Here is a 10759-nt window from a genome sequence, read left to right as displayed (position 1 = left end):
TATTAAAATAATTGAGTCTCACTATTTTTAAATTATTATCCTTACTAAAATTTCATTTTCTAAAGTTGTATAGTATATCACAAAAATTTTAGAAGTTTTGGCCGATAATAAAAACAACAAAAATTTTAAAAGTTTTGTTGAAGTAATATTCACTTTATTTACTCTTATATTATTATTAAAAGAATATAACATATTTAACATACCCAATAAAACAAAAAAGAAGAAGAAAGAATTATAAAATCATTATAACTATCCAATTAATCGGGATAAAATAAATTATCTATAACAATATATAAAGAGGATTCATATTTTGTGTTCATATTTCATAATACCATTTTTACCCTTTACAATATAATTATTTATTAAATTTTTAAAAATTAATGCTTATTTTTACTTATTTTCTATAAAACTTTTTTTCTTTTTTTTTATTCATCAACAATTAATTTCTCTATTTATTTCACTTTATTTTTAATAAATATAAATATATTTTATATATTAATTTAATAATATTATACTATTATCATCTATTAACATATTATCATTTATATCTAAAAAATATGTACACACATACGCGATATGGACTCTAGTGTTAATAAAGTATGAAAATGTAAGGTTGGATTGGCCACAATGCACCTTGAATATCAGTATGCAATCTGCCTCCTACTCTGTTTAAAACGTTGGATATGTTTATAGATAATTTTAAAATAAGAAAGAAGAAAACAGTAATAAATGTTTTAAAAGTTAAAATTAGATTTTAATTTCTAAAATTTTATTATATAGTTTGCTCAAAAATATACATTTTTAATTTATACATGAGTTATTTTTAACATATAAAATAGTTAATTCAACTTTTTGTAACTCATTTTCATACTTTAAAATTGTTTAGACAGAAATTTATCGAAAAGAGTCCGGTTCAAAAAGAAACGTTTCACACGCTATAGAACGTGAGATGTAAGTGATTTAAAGTTTTAAACTTTTGTCTACTACACTTGCAAAGTTTTTTTTTTTCAATTAAAATTCTGTCCACAAAAATTACAATATTTTGAAAATAAATATATGCTATCCAATCAAAAGTTGTTTTCTTTACTTATTTCTAATCAGAGACTTTTGAAGTCGTAGTATTTATCTTTTATCAGTTTTAAGTCATTGGAATTATTCAAGCCCTAATGACAAGTTAGGGAAAATATTTAAAAGAATTTTTCAAACTTAAATTTTAGAAACTAAATTATTTTTATTATTTTTTGCTTGTCCAACTTAGAAAGGGACTTCTTTTCATTATAAAAGATATAATTTAATGGTTGTATAAATATTAGGATAAGTTCTACAGTTATTAAGAATCACATACATGCCATTTTACTTAAAGTACTCGTATTTTATTTAAGAAAATGCAAAAAAACAAAAAACAAAAAACAAAAAACGAAAAACTACTTCGTGTACCAAAATGGGTGATAAATAATTATTTAAAAAAGTTTGTAATCAATTTTAAAGTCCTTTTCTTGTTTTGTTCTTTTAGTAGACTTTTGAAGTCATCTCCCTAAAATTTTGTTAATTTTAAAAATATAATTAGTTATTTTGGAGTTGTATTTTTATCAACTTCTGCTTGGAAATTGATGTTATTCCAGCAATAATGAAGAAATACAAAAAAATCTTTAAAAAAGATTATTAGATATTTTAGTGGTGACAACTTAAAAAGGTTAGAGAAAGAAGAATAACTTAGTACAATTTGTTTACATAACTTAATAAATTATTTTACCTGTATTAGATGAATGTTTTAGTCTTTTTTATGTTCAGTGTTTTTTATACATTAAATTTCCACGTTAATAGAACTGATGGAGATATTTGTTTACTGATAAAATTTTAAACGTTTCAATTCAGTATTTTATATTCCTAAAAACATATTTTAGTCATTTTTAAGTCTGTAAAATTATTGAAGCGCAACTTGTTGATTGTGATGTGACCAACCAGGAGATAGAAGATCCCTCATTGTATAGTAGTGACACTAACGTATTCTGGAATTCTTCAAAGTTTTACTATTTTGCTTTCTTTTTGTATTTATTAAATTGTAAAGCTTAAATGGGTGGGAGCAATCACTAAGTGACACTGTAAATGTTATAAACGTTAGTAAAAGATTCAGTAAAATGTGTCGTATGGAATGGGTTGATTCAAAAGTTACACGTTTTCTATATAATAATTAGAAAATTTTGTTGCATATTATTTGTGAGATAAATATTTTGAATTTTAACAATAAGTACACCGTTTTTGTAGTTTGTGTAGGTTGGGTGAATCTGGAATGGTATATATATGGCTGACTGGGAATGGTAACCTTATACCAATATCTACATGGACAATAATTAGACTCAGGTATTGTTTAATTGGTGGGTGGGAAAAAACATAAAATGAACTAGGAAGTGGGACGAACTAACCTCTTCTAATTGAAAGACGAACTTTGAGAGGAATTCTAGGGTCTCCGCACACTGTTGGCCAAATGGGAACGAAGAGCAAGTGGGACGAATCTCAAAACGCTGCAAATGGGGATGAAAATGGAAAATAATCGGTTCAAAACGCGTAAAATCAACCCATAATCAAACCCCAACAAGTTTGATGGCGAAAACCTTTCGAAACTCACCTGGAGGGGGTCGGAAATGGCGTCGCCGGCGGGAACTCTCGCGGAAACGATGAACAGCGCGAGGGTTTCTGCGTTTCGCGCATAGATAAACTAAAACTTAACGTCGGGGGTGTTATGTTCGACGTTAAGTGACGTCGGGGGTGGGAGGGGCCGACGTAAAGGGACGTCTGGCGCGCGCTGGTCCGACATCAAGGGACGTCTGTCGAGCAGGGGGCCGACGTCCTTTTTTGAGTGACGTCGGGGTATTTTTTAACAGACGTTAAGTAACGTCTGCCCGCTCCACGTCAGACGTTAAAAAGGTCTTGTTATTTACAAAAATGCCACCGGTCATTTTTAACGTTGGGCTTTTTTTAAGCAGACGTTATTAGGATGACGTTAAAGGCCTTTTTTTGTGTTAATGAATAGACACATCTACCAATAATTTTGTTAACATGTTTAACGATTATATTAAAAATATATAATAAATCTTTTTCAAAATATAAAATACTATATTAAAATTTTAAAACTTAGTATACCACAACACAGAATTTCAAAAATCATAAAATAGTAGTAACTAAGTAACATTTTGCTCCAAATATTTTTAGCTTTTAATGCAGAATAAACATTTGAGTTAAAAAAAAAATTATAGTCTTCACCAAAAAGTTACGTCTTCAATATAATAATTATAAAATTTTGTTGCATATTATTTTTGTATAATTATTTTGAATTTTAACCATAAGTACATGACTATATCATATATGTAATGTTTGTAGTTTGTGTAGGTTGGGTGAATCTGGAATGGTATATATATGGCTGACTGGGAATGGTAACCTTATACCAATATCATCTCTTTTAATACATTCTGAAGAAGAATTGTGTGTTTGTGATGATAAGCATTAGAGTGTCAGTGATGAGTCCGATTGGTTTGAAAGTGATAATATTTATGGTGTGTTTGGTGGCATTCCAGATTGTTGGTGGTGAGAAGGAGATAAGATGCTTAGAAAGGGAGAGGGAAGCACTCCTCCGATTCAAAGCTTCCATTGTTGATCACCATGGCATGCTGTCTTCTTGGACCACTCCTGATTGCTGCCAATGGAAAGGGATTTGCTGCAGCAACCTCACTGCTAATATCGTAAGCCTCGACCTTCATGGTGAGTATGATTATGAAACTGAATCATGGTCTTATTATATCAGCGGAAAGATCCACCAATCATTGATTGAGTTGCAACAATTAAAGTATCTCAACCTCAGTTACAATTCTTTTTCACATATCCCAGAGTTTCTTGGTTCTCTCAGGAACTTGAGATACCTTGATCTCTCATGCTGTTATTTTGACGGAAAAATTCCAAGTCAGTTTGGGTCTCTTTCTCATTTGAAATACCTTAATCTCGCTTCGAATAATCTTGAGGGTTCTATCCCTACTCAACTCGGAAATCTCTCCAAGTTGGAGTATCTTGATCTCAGAGGCAATTCTTTTCAAGGAAATTTACCAACCGAACTTCAAAGTCTCTCTAAGCTGGAGTATCTTGATCTCGCTTTCAATTCATTTGAAGGAAATATACCATCCCAACTCGGAAACCTTTCTAAGTTGGAACATCTTGACCTCAGCTTCAATATTTTTGAAGGATATATACCATCTCAACTGGGAAGTCTTTCTAACTTACAACAACTTTATCTTGGTGGGGAAGATTATAATGGAGATCTCGAATTCAACGATAGGGGTAAGTTGCTGTCTAATTTCATTTCTTTAAGCCATCTTTACTTGTGGTCCATACATGGTCTTAATAGTTGTCATAGTTGCCTGCAAAACATTGCCAAGCTACCAAAACTAAGAGAGCTAAGCTTAATTGATTGTAGCCTTTCTGATCATTTTATCCTTTCATTGAGGCCTTTCAAATTCAACTTTTCTACTTCTCTTTTGGCCTTTGATCTTTCTGAGAACGCCTTCACGTCACCTGTGATACTTCAATGGGTGTCAAATATAACTTCCAACCTTGTTGAGTTGGACCTTTCTTATAACAACTTGGAGGATTCTGTATCCAAACATTTTGGCATGGCAATGAATTCTCTTGAGATCCTTGACCTTTCTTCTAATAGTTTCAAGGGTGAGGTTTTGAAATCCTTCATGAATATATGCACCTTACATTCTTTATACATGCATCAAAACAATTTAACCGAAGACCTTTCATCAATTCTTCAGAGTTTATCTAGTGGTTGCATTAGATACTCACTACAAGATTTGAATTTGGGAGAAAATTATATTAATGGATCTTTACCAGACATTTCAGCATTTTCAGTTTTGAAGTCATTGGATCTTTCAAATAATCAATTATCTGGAAAAATAGCAGAAGGTAATAAATTGTCAACTCAATTGGAATCTTTATCAATCTCGTCAAATTTTCTAGAAGGTGGAATTCCGAAATTATTTGGTAATGCATGTGCTTTGCGCTCATTGGACATGATGGCTAATAACTTGAGTGATGAGCTTTCAACAATAATACATCAATTGTCTGGATGCGCTAAATACACATTAGAACATTTGAGCTTGCAAGAAAATCAAATCAATGGTACGATTCCTGACCTTTCAGCTTTTTCAGCTTTGATGTCATTGGATCTTTCAAACAATCACCTGAATGGAAAGATAAGAGAAGATAGTAATTTACCCTTTCACTTGGAAACTTTATCAATCTCATCAAACTTTCTAGAAGGTGGAATTCCCAAATCATTTGGAAATGCATGCGCTTTGCACTCATTAAGAATGGAGGATAACAAATTGAGTGTAGAGTTTTCAATAATAATTCATCATTTATCTGGATGTGCTAGATATTCATTAGAAGTATTATATCTACACATGAATGAAATCAATGGCACACTAATTGACCTCTCAATGTTCACATCTTTAAGAGTGTTATCTATTGGTGAAAACAAGCTAAGTGGAAAGATTTTAAAAAATATTCAATTTCCACCTCAACTAGAAGAATTAGACATACAGTCAAATTCCTTAAATGGTGTGTTCACTGACTACCATTTTGTTAATGTAACCAAGTTATCTTACTTGGACTTATCTAATAACCCATTAACCTTAACATTTACCCAAAATTGGATCCCACCTTTTCAATTGAGTTCCATAAGGTTGAAATCTTGCTTGTTAGGTACATTTCCCAAATGGTTGCGAAAGCAAAATAAATATGACGAACTTGACATTTCAAATTCTAAAATATTGGATATGGTTCCAAGGTGGTTTTGGGCTAAATTAGCTTCTGGAAATGTGGGTTCAATAGATATTTCAAACAATAGTCTACATGGTATAATTCCAAATATTTTTGGAAAGAACATTGTTGATTTCCTAATTCTTGCATCAAATCAATTTGAAGGTCCTATTCCACCATTTCTACGAGGTTCCATATTTCTTGATTTATCTAATAATAATTTATTAGATTCGCATTCATTTTTATGTGCTAGTGGTCCTGAAAAAATACTATATCAGTTAGACCTTGCACATAATCATCTTTCTGGACAAATTCCAGATTGTTGGAGCCATTTTAAGTCGTTAGCTTATTTAGATTTGAGCCACAACAAATTTTCAGGAAACATTCCTACTTCATTAGGATTGCTTCTTGGTCTTCAAGCATTATTATTAAGAAACAATAACTTAACACATGAGATCCCTTTCTCCTTAAGACGTTGTACAAAGTTAGTGATGCTTGATATGTCAAACAACAATTTATCAGGGCAAATCCCTGCTTGGATCGGGAGCGAAATGCAAGAGTTGCAAATCTTAAGTTTGGGAAGTAATAATTTCAATGGAATTTTACCATTACAAATTTGTTATCTAAAAAGCATCCAAATATTTGATCTCTCACTAAATAACTTGTCTGGAAAAATTCCTACATGTATAAATAATTTTACATCAATGGTTAACAAGACGTTTTCAAGTGATTATGGACGGCATGGGTATTTTATCAACATTAGTGATTTTAGAACCTATCACTTATACGATTTGAATGCATTTTTGATGTGGAAAGGTTCAGAACAAATATTCAAGACTACTGAGTTATTACTTCTAAAAGGCATTGATCTTTCCAGTAATAACTTTTCAGAAGAGATTCCAGTGGAAATAGAGAATTTAGTTGAGTTGATTTCATTAAATTTGTCAAGAAATAATTTTATTGGACAAATCCCTTCAAATATTGGAAATCTAAAATCACTTGAATTTCTTGATTTGTCAAGAAACCAATTTATTGGTTAGTCTTACTCAAATTGATCGACTCACTATGTTAGATTTGTCACATAATCATCTAAGTGGAGTTATTCCAACTAGCACGCAACTACAAAGTTTTGATGCCTCAAGTTATGAAGATAATCTAAATCTTTGTGGACCACCACTTAAAAAATTGTGCATTGATGATGGGCTATCTCAAGATCCGATCTTTGAAATTGATGAATATTCTCTTTTCGGTCATGAATTTTACATCAGTATGACACTGGGATTTACGATAACCTTTTGGATTACATTTGGCTCAATCTTATTCTTGAAGACCTGATGAACAATTTCATTGACGACATTTATATGGTAATGGTGAAATTCTCCAATTACAAATGGTTGGTGCAAAGTGGATTAAGAGGTAATGTGTATTGCGGTTTTCTTACACATATTTGTTTGAGCTTTTCACATTATGTTTATCGATACCTATATATATATAAAAGAATATTCTATTTTGATATCTACATTTCTATTTACAATTTTATCCTTTAATAAATAACCATTTTTTTAAATTAAAACAACTGTTTTACTATTTTTATTTTTTAAGTAACCTATTTGTTACTATTTCATTCATTTGATTTTTTAAAATTAATCATTTTTAAACTAAATTAAGAATGTTTAATAAAAGAAATTATCAACAAAATAAATAAAAATTTATTTATAAAAAAATTGAAAAAAAATATTTACTTTTATTTTAAAAATTAAAAAAAAGTAAACGTACACCATGTATTTTCACTGATTTATCCAATCAGCTTTTCGCATCATGTTTATATATATAATGGTCATAAACGTTAGTTTATGTATATATGAGAAACTTATCTCATCAAAAAAACCCAAATAACTAATAAAAATAATTTTGTCACGAGTTAAATTTATGTAATATTGTTGTTTGTTGTAATGGTTTAATTTCTTATAAATTGTTTACAAAATACTAATAAGAAACAAATATTTTAATAAATAGTAGATTAAAAATTATAACTATGGAAGGTTTCAGTAGGATTTCATATATTTTTAACTATTTTAATATAATTAATTTTGATAATTATATAATCATGTAAATATTTTAAAGAGACATATAAATAAAAGTTAAGTTTTATGAAAAACTGATGTGTGTCGGTTCCAGCTGAAACATAATATTTTCACACTATATTACTCATTATCATATTAATTATTTTTATTCACTAAATAAGATTAAAAAATTAACTATTATTTAAAATATCATAAAAATTTCTTTACAATATTATTGTATATTTGTTAAAATAGTTTTTTTTTTCTTCTATTTTGAGACTTGAAATGACAAAATAGACCTGTTTGCTTCTTTTTCTTTTTTTTTGAAAAACGAAAATTCTATTTTAAAAAAACATTATATGGCGAAAGGTTTTTCTTTTTTCATCACTGTTTACAAAACAACGTCTGTTTTAGAATTTTTGTTACAAAAATTCCAAACATCTCTAATTTTCGATTTTCTATTTTTAAGTTTTTTACATTTTCCCACATTTATTTACATTGTGAAAGTTGGCCTTGAAAAAGTATGTTATAAAATAATTTTTGAAAAATCATAAAAACTAACATGTCATTTCTTTCATTTTAAAACATAAATATTTTCCTTTTTATTCTCTCTAGTCTACTCAGCTATTACATTACTTTTTACAAATATTTTTTTTCTCTTACAGTTTTTAGTATTATTATGTTCTTAAAATTAATAATTGTGATATCTCTAATTTATAAGGATATACATCTAAAAGTCACTTCTTCACTTGATAAGGAATTTTGATGTCAAAGATTAAAGTATAAAAAAATAGATATTAAAATAAATAACTTTTTAAAAGTCAAAATAAAATTAACCAATTATTATAGGAAATAAAAGTTATTTAAATTCTTTTATTTTTCATTAAGAATATGTCTTCTCAATTTGTACTTTGAAAAATATTTAGTTTCTCTTTTGTAAAATATAACATAATTAATTAATTAATTGAGAGTAACAATTCGTTTACACATTTGGGGTATTGACATTTTTTTGTTGTTATTTTTTCAGTATCTCAAAGATCACACATATCTCAAATGTTTGAGGTTGTAAACTTGGACGAAGCTGGAAAGTATGGTTGGTTTAGTTGTTTTAAACATGTTTTCATTTTATATGGTGTTTTTAGTTCTGTAATTTCAGTTAGAATTGTTTGATGTTGTTCTCTGTTTGAATAAACTGAGGGTGATGAAGTTGGACAAGAAAACTTATTTTTAATTCTAAGTAACAAGACAATGCATTTGCCATCTATTATGCTAATAATTTATTTGCATATTTTTCATCAACAAAACTTTTTTTTTTTTTATTTAAAGATATTCGCCTGAAGAAATTAAACATTTTGTCATGTGCCTCATTGTCATTTCTTTATTTATATAGAAATAAGAAAAATGTGAATTCATGAACCCATCATTTCTATTTTTTGACATTAAAGCAAAATAATTTTACTACAAGTTGGTAAATTAAATCAATATTCACTTTACTTCTCAAAATATGCACGAACGTAAATATTATTTTGAAAATGACATTAAAATATATGTTTTGTAGTATCAAGTGGATAAAATGTGTATTTAGTCCTATTAAGTTTTTAATAAATTAAATACATTTTAAAAATATTGTATTTTTTCCTTTAACTTTAAAAATATTTGTTAAATTTTTATTAAGGAGAAGGATAATCGATAATTTTTATAATTTTAGCACGTAAATTATCAATTAAAAGTATAACTCATTAGCAATAGATCTTAACCATAAGTTTTAGAGGGGTTAAAATAATATAATTATTTGATCATTAGATTGTTGGATCATTAGTATAATGTTTCAAAAATTGGTTCCTCTAACGGTATAATTTGATCATCAGTATAATGTTGTGAAAATGTATAATCTATCTTGTTTCCATCTTCATAAATAGCTTCACTTTTACCACTTTTGAAAAAGAATCTATTTTATTCTTCATCAATATATCTATTTTTCTAAATAATATTAAAAATAATTTATCATACCTTAATAAAAAATTGAGAGGCGTAAATATTAAAGGAAAAATATATTATAGTTAAGTCATAATTAAAAATCGGTTATGAAAAAATATATCACTACAAGAAAATACTTCATTAGTAACTAATTTTAGTGACTAAAAGTTGTTAGTCACTATAGTGACCGATTTTGATATCAATTTACAAAGTAAAAAATTATTAGTTACTAAAATCGTTACTATTATAAATAAAAAAATATAATTGTCACTAAATTTGTCTGTAAAATTAGCTACTATGGTTTTAGCTACCAAAGGAAATTGGTCACTGAAAATTAGCTAACTAGGTTTTAGCTACCAAAGTTGCTTAATTTCTAAATTGGTCTTTGATTAATTAATGACCAATTTAGTGACCAATTATTTTTTTTTATAGTGACTATTTTAATAACCAATAATTTTTTTATTTTTTAAATTGGTATCTAAATTTGTCACTATCGTAACTAACCACTTTTTGTCACTAAAATTAGTTATTAATGTAGTATTTTCTTGTACTGCATAATACCTTTTTTCTATATTCATAAAAAATGAATATACCAAAGGCTCATGAGATAAAAAAAAACAATGTTAACTACTAGATTAATATTTATCAAGTAAGATAAAAGAGAATTACTTTTTTATCTTCAAAAAAGAAATAGGGCAAATGAGAAATGAGAGAAAAAAAATAATGAGTTTATATATAACTCCCTTTTTCCTTAAAAAAAAAAAAACATATGAGAGTGAGAGATGAGTATATTTTTTGTACAACTAACAAGACAACAAGAAAGGACATAAAAAAATATTTTAATAAATATTTGGTTTAATTACTCTTTTGGTTATGGTTTTAGTTCAAAAATGATAAGTTGGTCC

At 27.9% G+C, this 10759-nt stretch overlaps 1 pseudogene; it reads left to right on the top strand.

Annotated features, from left to right (window-relative positions):
• Nucleotides 1-3458: 3458 nt before the first annotated feature.
• Nucleotides 3459-9137, top strand: LOC114172055 (receptor-like protein EIX2; annotated as a pseudogene).
• Nucleotides 9138-10759: the final 1622 nt, after the last annotated feature.

This window comes from Vigna unguiculata, chromosome 4 (genome assembly GCF_037176805.1).
Source record: "Vigna unguiculata cultivar grain cowpea cultivar isolate G323 ecotype 2 chromosome 4, ASM3717680v1, whole genome shotgun sequence".
Lineage (NCBI taxonomy): Eukaryota > Viridiplantae > Streptophyta > Magnoliopsida > Fabales > Fabaceae > Vigna > Vigna unguiculata.
Note: the sequence above shows the minus strand (reverse complement) of the source record. Positions and strands in the feature narration are given on the sequence as shown.